Source organism: Corylus avellana, chromosome 4 (genome assembly GCF_965113065.1).
Source record: "Corylus avellana chromosome 4, dhCorAvel1.hap1.2, whole genome shotgun sequence".
NCBI classification, from domain to species: Eukaryota; Viridiplantae; Streptophyta; class Magnoliopsida; order Fagales; family Betulaceae; genus Corylus; species Corylus avellana.
Window position 1 is genome coordinate 7,867,155 of NC_142493.1, and position 16,299 is coordinate 7,883,453.

A 16,299-nucleotide genomic window follows, 5' to 3' on the forward strand; every position below is an offset into this window, starting at 1 on the left:
CATTGTCGATTGGGTGATAATTTGAGGAGGGTATGTGGACTTTACCAAAAAAAAAAAAAAGAAATAAAAGAAATGTAGTATAATTTTTCATTGAGAAACAACTATTGGAAACTCTCACTCTCCCTCCCTCTCGTCTTTTTCTTGAATTGAGTGTGAAATTTATAAAAGAATATTGAGATATAAATAGAAAGCAAGAGAAGAAAAGAGAAAAATAAATAGAGAGAAAGAGAGAATTTAGGAACCTTTTGTTTTTTCTATTAAGATATCAGTTAAATGCATTCCAAATAAAACTCCTACATTTTAATTGTCTCACATTGAGATATAAAGAAAAAGCAAGAGAAGATAAAAAGAAAAATAAAGAGAGAGGGGGAGAGAGAGAATTTGTAAACCTTTTGTTTTCTTCATTAAGACAGTTAAATATATTACAAATAAAACCCATACGTTTTAATTGTCTCACATTGAGATATAAAGAAAAAGCAAGAGAAGATAAAAAGAAAATTAAATAAAGAGAACCTTTTATTTTCTTCATTAAGATATCAATTAAATGCATTTCAAATAATATAAAGAGAAAGCATGAGAAGATAAAAAGAAAAATAGAGAGAGAGAGAGAGAGAGAGAGAGAGAGAGAGAATTTGTGAACCTTTTGTTTTCTTCATTATTACAATTAAATATATTACAAATAAAACCTATACGTTTAAATTGTCTCACATTGAGATATAAACATAAAGCAAAAGAAGATGAAAAGAGAAAATTTGAAATGCTTTTGCTTTCTTCATTTAGACAATTCAATGCATTACAAATAAAACCCTTACGTTTTAAGTGTCTCACTAAAAGACTACCATCTAAAACGCCACGTGTCGCAATGAAGAGATTTGCCTCAAACTAGAAAAAGACTAACATCTAAAACGCCATTTTTTTTTTAAAAAAAAAAAAAAAAAAAAACACAAAAACAAAAACTTGCATATTTCCACTCTGCTTAGCTTGGTAGTTTATTTACAAATAAATAAGAGTTTATTAAAGAAACTCAACAAAGACAAAAAGATTCAACAAACACAAACACCTCAAGGCCATGGTCCCGCAAACTCTCCTGTGCCTGCGTAAATGCAAGAAGATTCAACTAGAGGCCATCAACCAATACACCTTATCCCAAATAATGCATTTTAGATCCAAAATCTTTCTCCAAGACCAAGAACAATTCCCTAGTAGCATGACTTTCTAGAAACTTTTATTTCTGAGAAGATTTGAATTAACCCAACTGGACCAGATAGAGCTACCACTATTGGAGCAAAGCCACAAATGTTTCAACATTTTCAATTTATTCTACAACTTCATGTTTTTAGCATCCAGACCACCCTCTTTCTTGGGAAGGCAATTAATCTCAACCTCCTTTCCATAAAAAAGACTTGAGGATCTACTCGATCTACTCAATCTACTTGACTAATAACTCCTTTGGTAAAAATAAAAAGGGAAGCCTTGAACACTTGCATGGAAGAAATAATTTCAGTAATCAACCAAAGTCTTCCTGCATAAGAGTGGGCTTTACATTAATCAAATATTGGAGTAACTTTGTATATTTCATGTGCATTATCTTTGCAACCAATGATCATGCTACTAGAAGGGCATAGACAAAACAAAAGCATGAGAAGATATATTTATCTCTTTGGTAGAGAAGAATTGTAAATATTAGCCATATGACTGTCACTCCAGTAGGTTATCTACATATCAATTGCATTGGGTCCGAGGCTTTATAAAGTGTTTAGATGCATAGGTTGGAACATCCTGCTAGTTGCATGAAGTTATCATGGAATCTAAACAAATATGGTGCTCGAACCAAATTGATTTTAATTATGTGACCACAATTATTGATTCAACATATATAATAAACTTAGGAATTACTGGGAAAAGTCACCAGAATTAATGTAACTTATACAGAGTTAGGTTAATTTCTACTCCAACAATCATCTATTTCTAGAGCTAACCCTAGAACAAATGAAAGAAAAAGCAGAAAAAGGGGGGAAGCCAAATACTGGATTACTTATTTTCCACAATCTCCTACAGTACCACCCATGAAAGCCTCAATAATTGATGATACTGCACCCTCTCTCATGGATCATTTGCCTCGACAAAATAAAAAAGGTAGAAACTGTTAGAACCAGACTTTAGTTGTAAATTCTATACACACCCTAATTCTACGAATTAAAGTGTTAGTAATTGTTTTGTCCAGTATTTGAAGTGCGTGAAGAATCTTCCTTTAATGTGGGTGACGACTCCAGTGTAATCGAGTGTGCTGGAGATAAAATAGAGCAAAAAGGTTTTTCTTTTTCTTTAGATATAGTGATGATGCCATTCAATTAAAGTAGGATCTTCCCTACAGTGGTGATGCAGAAGATATTGAAAAAAAAAAAAAAAAAACACTAGAAGCACTAAACAAACTTACGCAGATTGTGAAGGAGATCAATTTTTTTTCTTTTTCTTTTTTGCTTTAGGAGACTGTATATGCTATCCAACTATAGAACCACGGATTTCAACTTATTTTGTTGCACACTAATGTTATTGATTTACAGTTAATTTATACAAGTTGGTTGTGATTACAAAATGGTAAGAGAATACATAATTGACTTAGGTCAAGATGTACTAGCCGTTGAGTTTCTTTTGTTGGTTCTAGCCGTTGCTTGAGTGATCCCCACAAACAAGACAAGTGGCAAATGACATTGAGCTTGGTACGCATGAGAAAGAAATGAGAAGACACATCCGGTTTAGTGAAGATGTCAAACAGATTATTTTTGTTGGAAATGAAGTGTATGACCAAGGTTTTGGAGGCAACCTTGTCACAAACAAAATTAAAGTTTATTTCTATGTGCTTGGTATGTGCATGGAAGAATTTATTTGCTATCAAATACGTGGCACCGATATCGTCATAGCATAAGGTGGGAGGAGGGGGGAGAAAAATGCCGAGATCTCGAAGTATGGGTTGAAGCCAGATGAGTTAAGTAACAATAACAACAAGGGTGCCATAATCAAATTCACTACTAAAGCAGGCTATTGTTTGTTTTTTGTATGAGAATCGAGATATGAGATTGGGGCCAAGAAAGATTCAGATAGCGCTGTTAATTTTTGGTCATCTTGGCAGCCGGCTGAGTTGACATCAAAGTATACTTGAAGGGTCTAAGATGGAGATCGACAAAGTAGCAGACCATAGAAGATAGTGGATTTGAGTTGCCCCAGTAGCTTGAAAATGGGTGGGGAATAATATTTTGACAAAGAAGATTAGCACAAGAATGGCAAGAATCAGGCATAAGTTTTTGGGATTATTTTTATAATTATATTTTTTTCTTTGTCTACAAGTGTTTTGCTTTGTCTCCATGTTTCAGGGTTATTTTTGTATTTTTCCATTTTTTTCTTTCTTTTTTTGCAAGTGTTTTGCTTAGAGAGCACTCAAAACTTAGCTTATATGCTTTGTGTTATTTCTTAATTAAATTTAGGAGTATCAATAAAATTTAAGTCTTTAAGACTTATTCTCTCTCTCTCTCTCTCTCTCTCTCTCTTGTGTGTGACTAAGTCATTTATCATCCCTAGCCGTTATTTTCTCTCTTCCTGCGTTCTCTTTATAGTCTTCGATCTATAGCTTCTGCTTATTGTCCTACGCTATCAGAACAATCCTGATTTTATTTGGTGTCACATAGGTAGTGTGTTGATTTGTGCAACAAATGAGCAAGGAAGAGTCAAAGCATGAGTCCAATAGGTGATCACTAAGTTCGAGTACCAAGCACATGGGGCTTGTTTTAAACCATATAGTGTCTTGTGTAACTTGCATACATGATGAAGAAACTAAGGATGGATGAAGCCGTGAAGCTAGGTCATGTACACATCTTCGGAGAGGCATCAATGCAGGAATGCATTATAAATATCAATCTGATGGATGGGTCAACCTAATAACATGGCAAGTGAGAGAACATGGTGAATGGTTGTAGGCTTTACTACTAGTGCGGGTGATGAACCAGGTTTTTCGCCCTTTCATCGGGAAGTTTGTAGTAGTCTATTTCGACGACATTCTCATCTACAGCTCCGACAATGAGGTACACCTTCGACATGTGAGGGAAGTACTCCTTGTGTTGCGCAAGGAGAAGTTCTTTGCTGCATCGGCCAAGTGTTCCTTCATGACAGACTCTATTCTCTTTCTTGGTTAGGTGGTGTCAAAGGATGGGTTGGCGGTGGATGAGTCGAAAGTGGAGGCTGTCAGACAATGGCCAATTCCCACTACTCTATGTGAGGTACGAAGCTTCCATTGATTGGTGTCATTCTGCAGGTGCTTTATTCATGATTTCAGCACTATCGTGGCCCCAATTACGGAGTGTGTGAAGGCAAGAAAGTTCTCATGGAGTGACGCAGCCACTATCGCCTTTGAGTTGATCAAACTCAAGCTGACCACGGCCTCATTGCTTGTCCTTCCCGACTTCAACTTGCCTTTTGAGTTGCATTGTGACACACCTAAGGTAGGCACTGGAGCGGTACTAAGTCAATGAGGAAATCCAGTGGCACACTTCAATGAAAATTTGAGTGGTTCAAGGCTCAACTATAGCACCTAGGATATGAAAATTTATGCATTGTTGCAGTCTTTGAAGCATTGGAGATCGTACCTCGCCTACAATGACTTTATCTTGTACTCAGACCATGAAGCATTGAAGTATCTGAATAGTCAAGATCAGCTTTCATCTCGGCATGCCAAGTGGGCTGCATACGTGCAACAATTCTCATTCGCCTTCAAACACAAATAAGGGCTTTGAACAAGGTGGCTGACGCCCTCAGCCAGAAGAACACACTCTTGACCAAGATGAACACGAAGGTACTTGGGTTTTGAGCTCTTAAAAGATTCATTGTCTATTAATTGCCCCCTTCTTTGGTCTTATTGCTAGTGATGTGACTTCTGGAGTGAGGGGAGACTTTGGTCTGCATAATGGGTTCGTCTTCAAGAGCACTCAACTATGCATTCTCGAAGGCAGTTTACGGTTGAAGATTATCTACAAGCGTCACAAGGAAAGTCACATGGGATGGGATAAGACGATCCAACTAGTGGCGGAACAGTTCTATTGGCCGAGTATGAGGAAGGAGGTGGAGAAGTATATGAGGAGCTGCCAGATATGTCAAGTATTCAAGGGGATGGCTACTAATGCCAAATTGTATATGCCACTTCCTATTACGGAAGGGCCATGGACTAATGTTAGCATGGACTTCGTGTTGGGCTTACCAAGGACCCAAAAAAGTAATGATTCCATCTTTGTAGTAGTTGATAGATTCTCTAAGATGGTTCATTTCATTGCATGCAAAAAGACCTCCAATATTGACTCCAAGGATTGCCATTGTCCATAGTCTCTGACCGTGACATGCAATTCCTTATTCAATTTTGGCGGTGTTTGTGGCAATTGTCTCACACAAGACTCAACTTCAACAGCGCCTACCACCCACAAAAGGATGGACAAATGAAGGTCGTCAATCGTTCATTGGGGGCCTTACTTCGGAGCTTGGTGGGGGAGTATCTTAAGTCATGGGATCAAAAGCTATACTAAGCCGAGTTCGCCTTTAGCCGATCAACTAACCGGAGTACTGGCCTTAGCCAATTCACCATCATTTATGAGAGTAATACTAGTGCTCCGTTGGATTTGGCACCTATTCCTGACTTGAAGAGAATACATGTTAAAGCCGAGGACTTGATTGCCTAGATACACGAAGGCCACTAGTTGATCATCCATTATTTACAAGAGTCAACGGCGAAGTATAAGGCGGATGAGGACAAGAAGCGATGTGCTCTAGAATTTGAGGAGGATTTTGTGTGGGCTGTCTTGACTAAAGATAGGTTCCCTGTCGGTGAGTACAACAAGCTGGCTGCCCGCAAGATTGGTCCGGTAGAGATTGTTGAAAAAATTAATCCGAATGCCTATCGGTTGAAGCTTCGTAGCCACATTAAGACATTTGATGTCTTTAATGTCAAGCACCTCATACTGTTCACATGTGACTCTTCAGATGAGGATACGAATTCGAGTACGAATTCTCTCCAACCTAGGGAGGATGATGTAGATCGGAGCGCTTGGGACTTCATGAGGAAGACTCGAGCAGATGTAAGCATTTAGAGACCCCAGAGGGTCAAGACGAGAGCACAAACATGTGCAGAAGGGCTGTCAAAGCAGTCGTAGGGACCACCATTCGATAGCCTGTCCGAACGGGCCTCTTTCGGAAACTCTCCATAGTAATTCTAGAGGCATCCATTTGATGCCCCGTTCGAAGGCCGTTCGGACATGCCACTCCTCCGGAAGTCCCATACTAAAACCCGAGGCGTCTGTTCGATAGTCGTTCGAATGAAGGCCATCCGGACAAGCCACTCCTTCGGAAGTCCCATACTAAAACCTGAGGCGTTCGTTCGATAGCCATTCAAACGCCTATGTTTATCTTTTAGTTTCATACTTAGTTTAAAGTTTTATTTTAGGACTGTCCGAACGGAGGTTTGTTCCATTTGAACGGCCAGTTGTACATACTTTAATTTCAGTTATTTAGTGACCGTCCAAACGGAGGTGTGTTCCGTCCGAACGGCCAGCGTAGAAGTCAAAACCGACTTAATCTCCTTTTACCACTAGGGTTAAGAGTTTGGGGCTAGAAGTACATGCTTATAGCCTTCAGAATGTAGCTTATCATTATTATTCAGTTTTTATCAATAAGAAGCCTTAGAGTTGAGTTTCTTTAATATTTTCCTTAGAAATGGAGGATATGAGCATGCTAAGGATCAATTGATCCTGTCGAGCCTATCAGAGAGTGTCTAGGTTTGAGGCAATGGTTAGGGAGCCATCGCTGACGGTGGAGGTGTTTAGATATGGTGTGGTGTTAGTGCCAACAAAGCCATAGAGATCATGCCCTCGAAGGTAGGGTTCAATTTGAGCATGCCACACAAGGAAGTTTCCTTTGTTTATAAAAGTTGGTTTTGGTTACAAAATGGAAAGAGAAGACATAATTGATTTAGATGAATTTCTCTTTTTCTTCTTGAGATGTTATAGATAGCCGTTGGGTAATTGATTTCATGCCTTAAGATTGTTGATGCTAGCCGTTTGGGTGATTTGAATTTCCTTTCTTGGTGCTAGCCGTTGCTTGAGTATTGTTTCTTTGTTGAGTGTTTTTTGTTGTGGATTCGTTTGTTCATTACAAACAACGAAATATTCAGGACCATTAAATAAATTCTATCCCAAACAAGACAATAAATTTATAAACAACGAACTTACTAATTCTCTCTATTTTGCATGTATTATTGGAGTAATTCTCAATGTAGTTCTTTTACTTCTGTTCTTGATGGTTTAGCATGTAGAGTAGAATAATTCTGTTATTTCTTCTTAAACAAAAATAATATTGATAATCTCAACTACTTCATAGATTGCACACACTTTGAATTTTCTCCACACATTCACAATGCAAGTCTAAATTAAGGTGTTATTTGTTAGTCAAATAACAGTACAACCATGTTGATTAATTTTACCAGGTAAATTTGACTATAAGACATAGGAGAAGGAATTAACAAAACCAAACCTAACCAAGAAGCTAATTACAATATACTGGGATAGGTATAAATTGAGAATATCAATAAGACGACACAGTTTGGTGGGTTCAAGATAAGGATTTGTCTTCTAAATTACGTTTTTTTTTTTTTCACTTCTCAATCAAATATTTTAATCCCAGAATATGTACCTAAATTACTGCATCACATCATTCTTTTGAATATACCCTATATATTTTATGAAGACATCCTTATAGTAATGCTGTACGTCAACAGAGGAGAAATGCAAAAATACAGAGATCTCTAGGTAGGCATGAGAGCAAGTATTGATTTTACAATAAGTAAATGCAAGTCTATGACATGGGCAAAAAATAAAAATTATAAGATAATAGACTGTTAAATCACCACTTATCTTACAAGTTTAAGCTGATAAGAAGAGGTAAATTTAATCATTTAATTAATAGTTAAACACTCCCCTCACGTGCAGGCTCAAATTCTCTTTTAAGAGGTGTCCCCAAGAAGTAGCTCAATCGGCTGGGGACCATGCCTCATAAAGCGGATGTCACTAGTTCGAATCCCCCATCCTCCCTCCTATGGACATGTCCAAAAAAAAAAAGAGGTGAGACCCAACGAGACCTAACACATTGAATATTTAATTTAAATTAGGGGTGAATTAACAGAGTTAGGTTCAAACTTAGGACCTATGACGTTGATACCATTTCAAATCACCACTTGTCCTAAAAGTTCAAGTTGATAGAAAGATGTAAAATCAACCATTAATCAAAACTTGAACATTGGCAATTGTTAGTTGTGACTCTAGAAAGTTAGTCACATCAAATGGGTGGGTCTCACATTGGATCTTTATTATAGAAATTAGACTTTATAAGTAAATTTAGGGAGCTCTAATTGTGTTTTTTTTCAAGCGTAAAGGGCAAAGGTAATTAGCGTTTTTCCTAGATTAATTGTTACACTTATTTTTTTTGTACTTTTTCTTCTTTATTTGATGCGTCATAGTACATATCTTTGAATCAGTCTAGTATGTTCAGTCTTGTTGCTTAATGGTTCTTTATTTTGAGCAGCTGGCTGTACCATATCTCTCACACACAAAATGGTATGTAGCAGGATCTGAATAAAACGATATAAGTACATACACAATGACATATTTTGTTAAAAGTATATAACCTATTTCTATAAGTAGAAAGATGCATAAGAGAGAGAGAGAGAGAAAGAGAGAGAAACCTTGAGCTGTCGTAGTGGTGGAGCTTTCCATTAGCAGAAAAGACAGAGAGCTATTAAAGCTCAACCCTTGTCCTGTAGATCTTCTTGATCAGGAACTTTCTTTCTCATCATTTTCTGGGAAAAAATGTCCGACCCTTTACATCAAACAAACCAATTTATCAGTCCCCAGTTGTTTTCTAAAAACAAATTAGAGTGAGAGAGAGAGAAAAGATTTTGTAAAATTAAAGAACCACACTGTACTTGCTCCAAAAAAAAAAAAGGGAAAAATGAGAAAAAAAAAAAAGAAAAAAAAAAAGAAGATAAAATTCAATCTACCTCTTGACACAAAATCCTTTCAATTCTGCAAGTGTTCTACCGATCATAAAGTATTTCTGTAAATTGAAAATGTAGAGAGAGAGAGAGAGAGGAGGGAGAAGAGAAAAAGGAAAAAGATGGGTTTTTTGCTATTAAAAAAACAAGGTATGTATAACTTAAGAGCCGCATTTTTCCAGGAATCTGAAACAAACGCTACTTTGCACAAGCACTGTGGAGGTGAAGAAGAAGAAGAAGAACGAAGCATACCAATCCAAGCAAAGAGTGGTGACAACGATGGACCAGAATTTGTTTTGTTTTTCTTTCTTTCAAGGTTTTCGTGGTTTGGAGCGATGTTGACATCTCACACAGAACCAGGCACAAAAAGCCGCCAATCGTTATTTCTTAAAAGAGAAGAAAGAGAGTGTACAAAACAGAGCCAACAGAAGTAAGAGAAAACTAGTTCTGTGTCGGAAAGTAAAGGAAATTAATTAATTCAAGAGATAATTGAATTGGCTGGTTTTTATTTGTTATTATTTATTTTATTTTATTTTATATGGTGAGTTTTGATTTCCGTGCAAATAGCCATTATGACGTGTTTGTACCCTCGTGCCCGTCATATCAACCCCAAATCTTTCCGTTTAGACTTACTTTGTGTAAACTTTTATTTTATACATAAGAAAAAAAAAAAAGAAAAAAAAAAAGAGAAATATGTTTAATGGAATGTAAATCAATTGGGAGACACGATATACCGCTTAGTGCTTAGGAAAAGAGAAGACAAGTGCACGATCTTTTTTTTACTACTGTATTTTCTGCCTTTCAGTGAGTTTTGTTTTGTGTATAGAGTTGGTAATTAGTGTTTGCATGGCATATTTTGAGTTGATTTATCAGTATATCATTGCATGAATCGGCTATAAGTTAACTTATTTAATTAAACGGATTAATTAGGTTTTTTAATTATAATTCGTTAGTTTTGTGTTTAGTTCGTCTTGAGTTTGTGAGTTGTGTCAAAAATTGTAAATTCATATGTCGCGTGTTGGGTTCAAGTCATACCAAGAAAGATGTATAAGAATATAGGTCAAGTAAACCCAATCCATTTAATTAAACGAGTCAGACCCTTCAACTTTAATTCGTTAATTTGATGTTAGATTCGTGTCAAGTTTATAAGTCATGTAAAAAGTTATCAGCCCTAATTTTGTAGTCAAGAATAAATTTCCTTTGAACTTTTTAATAGTTTCATAATGTTAAATCACAACTTGTCCCAAAACCTTAAGCTGATAGGAAGAGATAAATTTAATCATTTAATCAACACTTTCTTCCAATATTGTTGGGAAGTGATTAAGCATGATATTATGGAGGTCTTTTTAAATTTCTATGTTCGTAATAAGTTTGAAAAGAGCCTTAATGCCAGATTTATCTCTCGTACTCTGAAGGTGCCTGGGGCTTCTAATCTAAAGGACTTCCATCCTATTAGTCTTGTAAGTGGGATTTACAAGATTATTGCTAAAGTCCTTGCCAATAGGATGATAAGGGTTGTGAATAGGGTTATCTCGAAGCCTCAGAAAGCCTTTGTCAAATGAAGGCAAATTATGGACTCAGTGCTTTTTGCCAACAAATGTTTGGATAGTTGTATCAAATCTGGTGAACTAGGGAAGCTTTGCAAATTGGATATGGAGAAGTCTTATGATCATATCGATTAGAAGTTTCTATTGTATTTACTCAGGTGATGTGGTTTTGGGAGAAATTGTGTTGTTGGATAGCACATTGCATTTCATTAGTTCGTTTCTCCATGTTGATAAACGACACTCTATCCAGTTTCTTCAATAGCTCTCAAGGGGTGAGGCAGGGTGATCCACTGTCTCCTTTTCTGTTTGTAATTGTCATGGAGGCATTTAGCAGAATGATCATTGCTACCATTAACAGTGGTTTCATCTCGGGCTTCTTAGTGGGAGCTAGACTGTCTAAGCGGGTTTACATTTCTCATTTATTGTTTGCAGATGATACTTTGGTCTTTAGTGGGGCAAACTCTAATCAAATTCATTCCATTCGAGCATTACTTGTATGCGGTCTCTGGTCTAAAGGTGAATTTGGCCAAGTTAGTCTTGGTTCCAATAGGCACAGTGGATAATGTAGGTGATTTGGCTAGTTTTTTGGGTTGTGGAACGTTCTCATTGCCATTGAAATATCTGGGCCTCACTCTAGGGGCTTGCTTCAAGGCTAAGTCCATATGGGATGACATTGTGGAAAAGATTGCACACAAATTGACTAGTTGGAAAAGGATGTATCTTTCTAAGGATGGTAGGGTCACTCTTATTAAGAGTACACTTTCCTATCTACCTACTTACTTCTTGTCTTTCTTTCATATGCTCGCTACTGTATAAAGAAGCTTCAATGTGATATTTTCTGGGGTGGGATAAGCGAAGAGTTTCAGTACCATCTGGTCAATTAGCCCAAGGTTTGTTCTCCTATCTTCGAGGGTGGACTAGAGATTCAAAACTTGAGAGTGTCCAATCGAGCTCCGTTAGAGAAGTGGCTATGGCGCTATGTGCATAAGAGAAAAGCCTAGTAGAGAAATGTGTTGGACGCCAATTAAGTATGGTTTTGAGTGGGGTGGGTGGCGCTCCATCGATACATTTGGGCCACATGGGGTGGGGCTTTGGAAGCATATTAGCAGGGGGTGGTGGTGGTTTTCTAGCTACACCAGATTTGATCTAGGAGATGAGTCCAAGATTAGATTCTGGGATGATGTGTGGTGTGGACATTCGACTCTCAAGGATTTTTTCCAGGCTTATAAAATATAGCTAGTGTGAAAGATGCGCATATTGCTAATAACTTGGATTTATTGAATGGTTCCCTCCAGTGAAATGTTAGTTTCATTTGATTGGTCCACAATTCAGAGATGGATGTCCTAGCTTCCTTCTATACATTGTTGTATTCCCACAGATTGAGAAGGGAAGGGTAAGATAAGATTTGGTGGGTTCCATCTCGCAAAGGGAAATTTGATGTTAGATCCTTCTATAATATCCTTGTCTGTAAAGAGGCTACCCATTCCCCTTGGAAGAGTATTTGGCGGACCAAGGTTCATTCGAAAGTGACTTTTTTCATCTGGACAGCAGAGCTAGGGAAGAGTCTTACCTTGGACAACCTTAGAAAGAGACACCTTATCGTGGTCAATAGATGTTGCCTGTGCAAATCAGATGGGGAATCCGTCGATCATCTTTTCCTCCACTGTGAGATTGCCGGTGCATTATGGTATGTTTATTTTCAGTCATTTTTGGCTATCTTGGGTTATGCCTAATAGTATGACGAATTTGTTTGCTTGTTGGTGGAAGGGAGGACATCCTTAGAGTGCTATTGTGTGGAAGATGGTTCCCCTCGGCCTTATGTGGTGATTATAGAGGAAAAGAAATGTGAGATGCTTTGAGGACCTTGGAGGAGCTTACGTCATTTTTCTTTTTTACTCTTCTCACTTAGACAGCTGCTTGTTGACTCTGTTATCATTAGTTTTTTTTATTTTCTTGTTCTCTTTTCTTCTCCTAATTAGGTGTTCTCTTGTATACTTCATTTGTATTAAGGTTATGCCACACTACGCTTTTTGATATATACAACATTACTTATATAAAAAATTAAAAAAAAAAAAAAAAAAAAAAACCCTCACATGTAGGCTCAATATCTCTTTTAATAGGTGATGCTCAACATATAAAATATTCAATTGAAATAGGAGATAAATAATATAGTCTAGTCCCTCCTAGTTGGCTTTACAGGAGAAAGCGTCCAGTTGGTAGGAGCAATCTCCCTCTCGGTGATAGCAGGGACTCTCCTGAGTTAAGCTACTATAATGGTTGAGTTTCTGGTAGTAGATCGACCATAGACATACAATGCCATAATGGGACGACCTTCCCTAAACAAGTTGCAAGCAATAACCTCAACTTACCACATGTAGATGAAGTTACAATGTAGTTGGTGAAGTGAAAAGTGATCAAGTGGTAGCCCAAAGATGTTATAACACCACAATGAAAGAGTCAACTAGGAAGGAGAGTTTATCCGTGAAGATTAGCTACAACAATAAAAATTGCAGAATGGGGAATAGTCGAAGAATTGAAAGAAGTCCTGAATGGAGAACAGGACAAAAAAGTCAAAATAGGCTTTCAATTAACCCCTGAAGTTCGAGAGGAGTTGATCAACTTCCTCCAGGCATATAAAGATGTGTTTGCATGGTCTCACGAGGATATGTTGGGAATAGATCCCTCAGCAATTGTTCACTAGCTTAATGTTGACCCAATAGTAAGACTTGTGAAGCAGAAAAGAAGAAAGTTTCGCTCCTGAACGAAATCAAGTAATAGCGGACAAAGTGGAGGAGTTGCTCCAAGCAGGATTTATTGAGGAAGCCCATATCTAGTTTGGCTTGTAAATGTAGTACTGGTAAAGAAGCCCAATGGCAAATGGCGGATATGCGTGGATTTTACGGATTTGAATAAGGCATGTTTGAAAGATAGTTTCCTGCTTTCTCAAATTGATTTTTTTGTCGCTTCAACAGCAGTCAGCAGGGCATGATCTCCTTAGATTTATGGACACATTCTCGAGGTATAATCAAATCTATATGTACGAGATTGATTGGGAAAAGACCTCGTTTATAATTGATCAGGGATTGTATTGCTTCAAAGTCATGCCATTTGGGCTTAGAAACACAAAGACTACGTACCAGAGACTGATAAACAGAATGTTCAAAAATCAAATCTGGAGGAATATGGAGGTGTTTGTGGATGACATGCTGGTGAAAAGTAATTGATTTCTTGCCTTGTTGATGCTAGCCGTTTGGGTGGTTTGAATCTCCTTTAATTTGTTGGTGCTAGCGGTTGCTTGAGTGATTGTTTCTTTGTTGTGGGTTCGTTTGCTCATTACGAACAACTAAATATTAAGGCCTATTAAACAAATTCTCTCCCAAAGAGGACAATAAATTTATAAACAACCAACCTACTAATTCTCTCTATTTTGCATATATTATTTGACTAATTCTCAATGTGGTTGTATTACTTCTGTTCTTACTGGTTATCATGTAGAGTAGAATAATTATGTTCTTTCTTCTCAAACAAAAATAATATTGATAATCTCAACTACTTCATAGATTGTACGCACTTTGAATTTTCTCCACACATTGACATTACGAGTCTAAAGGTGTTATTTGTTAGCCAAATAACAGTATATACAACCATGTTGATTAATTTTACCAGGTAAGGAGGATGAATTAACAAAACCAAACCTAGCCAAGAAAATACAATATAATGGGATACGTATAAATTGTGGATATCAATAAGACGGCACAGTTCGGTGTGTTCAAGATAATGATTTGTCTTCTAAATTACGCTTTTTTCACTTCTAAATCAAATATTTTAATCCCAGAATATGTTCCTAAATTATTGCATCACATCATTCGTTTGAATATACCCTATATATTTTATGAAGACTTCTTTATAGCAATGCTGTCAACAAAGGGGAAATGCAAAAATACAGTGATCTCTAGGCATTAGAGCAAGAATTGAAACACCTAATTAAAGTTTTACAATAAGTAAATGCAAGTCTATGACATGGGGAAAAAAAAAATTATAAGCTAATAGGCAATTGTAAGTTGAGTTCAATCACCACTTATTTTATAAGCTTAACTTTATAAAAATAGGTATATTTAATTATTTAATCAATACTTTAACACCCAGTCTTACGTGTGGGCTCAAACTCCCTTTCAATAGGAGAGAGGCCAAACACGTGTAATGTTTATTAAAATGGAGAGTCAATGATTAAGACACGGTTCGAACTCATAACATTTGATTATGATATCATGTTAAAATACGTACCAATTTTCTTAAAAGCTTAACAAGTTGTGAACTCTAGAAAGTTAGTCACACCTTGAACGGGTGGGTGAGTTAAAAATTGCACGTCAGTGTGAGGTCTCAGGTTGATTCTTATTATGTGAAATTAGGCTCAAGTTGATTCTTATTATGTGAAATTAGACTTTATAGATAAATAGAGTGAGCTCCAATTATGTTTTTACAGCAATAGGGCAAATGTAATTAGAGTTTTTCCTAGATTAATTGTTACACTTTTTTTTTTTTGGGTACTTTTTCTTGTATTATTTAATGCGTCATAGTACATATCTTTCAATCAGGCTTGTTGCTTAATGGTTCTTTATTTTTTAGCAGCTGGCCGTACTATCTCTCTCTCACACACAAACTGATGAAACCATTGGAGAATGCATGAATAAAACGATCTAAATGCATACACAATGACATATTTTGTTATAAGTATATAAAACATGTTTCTATAAGAAGAAAGATGCATGAGAGAGAGAGAGAGAGAGAGAGAGAGAGAAACCTTGAGAAAAGACAGAGCCATTAGAGCTCAGCCCTTGTCCTGTAGATCTTCCTGATCAGGAATTTTCTTTCTCATCATTTTCTGGGAAAAATTGTCCGACCCATTACATCAAACAAGCCAATTTACCAGTCCGCGGCTGTTTTCTACAAAAAATAAAAAGTTATAGCGAGAGAGAAAAGATCTAGTAAAATTTAAGAATCACACTGCACTTGCTCCCAAAAAAAGAAGAAAAAAAAAAAAAACAAGATAAAATTCAATCTACCTCTTCACACACAAAAATCTTTCGATTCTGCAGATCTTCTGCAAGTGTTCTACTGATCATAAAGCATTTCTGTGACTGTAAAATGGAGGAAAAAGGAAAAACAAACATGGGTTTTGCTAAAAAAGAGTACATATAATTAAAGAGCCGCATTTTGCCAAATTTAGCCAAAAATCTGAAGCAAACCCTACTTTGCATAAGCACTGTGGAGGTGAAGAAGAAGAAGAATAATTTGTTTGCTTTTCTCTCTTTCAAGGTTGTCGTGGTTTGGAGTGATGTTGACATCTCACACAGAACCAGGCACAAAGCCACCAATGGTTTTTTCTTAAAAGAGAAGAAAGAGAGTGTACAAAATAGAGGGAACAGATGTAAGAGAAAACAAGTTTGGTGTCGGAAATTAATTAATTAATTAAATGTGAATCTGTGATTAATTAAGTGGTTCCATAGATAATCAAAGGTTATGTTTGGCAAAGGAGTAAACTTAAAAAAGTGAATCGAAACTATATAAATTTGATTATAAAAAATAAGAATATTTTGTATAAAAGAATAAAAAAATTTATTTATTGTAATTTTTTTGTTTAAAAAATAATTAAAAATCATAAAAAAAAAAAAT

The 16,299-nt window shown here is 36.5% G+C and overlaps 2 long non-coding RNA genes across 3 annotated transcripts in view; both read right to left on the reverse strand.

Moving 5' to 3' along the window:
- The window catches only part of LOC132179951 (uncharacterized), a 71,653-nt gene that overhangs the window by 42,193 nt on the left and 13,161 nt on the right, over positions 1–16,299 (reverse strand). The window lies entirely within an intron of this gene.
- On the reverse strand, positions 977–15,987 carry LOC132180121 (uncharacterized). 2 transcript variants are annotated; one of them, XR_015912017.1, is made up of 5 exons: positions 15,878–15,987; positions 15,690–15,764; positions 15,428–15,570; positions 8,771–8,904; positions 977–1,522 (listed from the first exon to the last, which is right to left on the reverse strand). It is a non-coding gene; the product is annotated as an uncharacterized LOC132180121 (long non-coding RNA). The 2 variants fall into 2 exon arrangements; XR_015912016.1 differs by having other exon boundaries at positions 15,690–15,987.